We start from the raw sequence: 2110 nt of genomic DNA, 5'->3' as shown, positions 1-2110 counted from the left end.
ACACACACACACACACACACACACACACACACACACACACACACACACACACACACACACACAGAAACAAATGTACTATGTTTTGGGTGAAAGTGATGTTGTTGCTGTGACCCCTGGAGGACAACAGTGTGAACAACACACAACACACACTCATGATACAAAATGGGAATCTTTGTTTTTAAAACAAGAAAACAAAAACTAATCTAAAGAAGAAAATCATCTAAACAAGAAAAATGTCTAACAGTTTAAACAATATGTAAAGTACATGACAATGGTGTGAAACTCAAAAACATCTTTTAATACTACAGCGCCCTCATTTGGCTGAAAACAAAAACTACTGCAGGCTGAAAAAAGTTGGACAACATTTGCAGATATTCTGTCTGTTTGATCTGTTGAGCTCAAGTTGTCAAAGATAATCTGTGCGCCACATCTGTTCAGACAAGAGATGCTGAGCACAAATAAAATGGAGCCAGAAAAAAACAAAGAATTTTTACAAACAACAACAACTCAACTTGTACCATGACAGAARCTGATGTTAATGCTAACAGATAGCCACAAGATAAACACTTTGTTTTRTGATATAAGTCAGGCAGGAAGTTCTTTTAAACCAGTATTTTGCATATTTTGGTCATCTGATTACCCAGTCAGGCATGTACATTTCAAGACTTATAAACAACTTCATAAATCATCAGCATGACCTAGCTGTTTATAAATATGAACTGAATAAATCATTTTTTTTACCAGAACAAACCAGTAAACAGAAAGAATGAAACACCAGTACATGAACAGTTACACCCATATAATAAGTTCAAATGAAGGTCATCTTTTCTTTATAAACTTTGCATTAACAGTTAAAAGCAATGATCTCTTTTTATCCTGTGCCTTATGTAACTTGTAGCAACACCTGCACTGATTAACGGTGTCAGCTGCAGTGAGGCTCTGATTCTTGGATTTATTCCCAATCCTCAGTTTGAGTAATAAAAATGTTCTGTTTGTGTCTCAGCTGGGAAAAGCTAGGAAACAACACTGACATCCCAGAATAACCAGCCTTCAGTCTCAACATCAACTGCTACGGGTTGATTCTTCAAAAAGGTCTGTGCATTTAGAGAACTCTGAAGAAACAAGGGGTGGGGTTGGGTTGGGGGGGGGCAGAGTCGATGTTAAACATGAGTAAACAAGGACTTCCTCCCTGAGGGTCAAAATCTGCACCTGGTTTTCTCATTCCTGCTCTGCAACAGAGAGCAGCCGTGGCCCAGAGGAAACATGGTCCTACAGAGCAGCTCCAAACCAACAGATCTGTTCTGAAAGGTGGTCCAGGTGGTCCAGGTGGTGTGACACAGCTTTCAGGTAATTCATGTCAGGCGTCGCAGCTTTCCTAATGTTTACATTAAGTCCTGACTCAGCCCACGGAGACATACAGGCTTGCAAAAACATGAYCAGGGAAAAAAAACAAAACACACTCACAGCTGTCACTAAAGCAAATTAACTGTGTTAATTAATTAATTAAACTGTGCGTGTCACGGCAATGTTTCTGTGATAACAGCGTTCCTACAGATAAGGCAAGTTAAATTTAGGACTTTTTAAGACTTCTTTATTGCATCTGGAAATTAAATTTAAGACCAAATTCACAACAAACCCAAATGTAAAAAAWGCAACAATTCTACCCAAATGTTTATTTTTAACACAGATGTGAGAGGTATTCTGTTAATTATTAAAAAAGTAACAATTATTTTAATATTTGAGACAAATTGCAATCGTCCTTCTTACAATGTGTAATGTTTTTAAGACCTCTGAAAGATTGATTTGAGACATTTTAAAGCTAATGAAGGCCTTGTTTAAGAAATGATTAATTCAATGCCTTGTAAAGGGGCAATATCATGTAAAGTCGTGAACACTTCACTCCGATCTTGTATTCTCTTCACTGGTTGCCTGTTTCTTTTAGAATTGTTTTTAAGATTTTGTTTTTAGTTTTTCAATGTCTAAATGGTTTGGTACCTCATTATCTCACTGAGGCTTTTACAGCCTCACGTTTCAAATACTGTAGAGATCTGTAAATCTAAAGCTTTTAGTTGTTCCCAGGTCTGGGCTTGTGACCAGGGGAGACAGAGCC

The 2110-nt window shown here is 37.4% G+C and overlaps 1 protein-coding gene and 1 long non-coding RNA gene across 4 annotated transcripts in view; one reads left to right on the top strand and one right to left on the bottom strand.

Moving 5' to 3' along the window:
* The window catches only part of scfd2 (sec1 family domain containing 2), a 249408-nt gene that overhangs the window by 89309 nt on the left and 157989 nt on the right, over positions 1-2110 (bottom strand). The gene's annotated exons all lie outside the window — the stretch shown is intronic.
* The window catches only part of LOC106531493 (uncharacterized), a 3686-nt gene continuing 1622 nt past the window's right edge, over positions 47-2110 (top strand). The window contains exons 1-2 of one of the 2 annotated variants that reach the window (XR_001311922.1): positions 47-1092; positions 1239-1347. This is a non-coding gene — a long non-coding RNA (uncharacterized LOC106531493). Of the gene's footprint in view, positions 1348-2110 lie in introns of both variants that reach the window. The other variant, XR_001311921.1, reaches the window with a different exon arrangement.

This window comes from Austrofundulus limnaeus, unplaced genomic scaffold (assembly GCF_001266775.1).
Source record: "Austrofundulus limnaeus strain Quisiro unplaced genomic scaffold, Austrofundulus_limnaeus-1.0 Scaffold642, whole genome shotgun sequence".
In the NCBI taxonomy this organism is placed as follows: domain Eukaryota; kingdom Metazoa; phylum Chordata; class Actinopteri; order Cyprinodontiformes; family Rivulidae; genus Austrofundulus; species Austrofundulus limnaeus.
The sequence above is the reverse complement of the archived record's forward strand: the minus strand, read 5'-3'. Positions and strand labels throughout refer to the sequence as shown.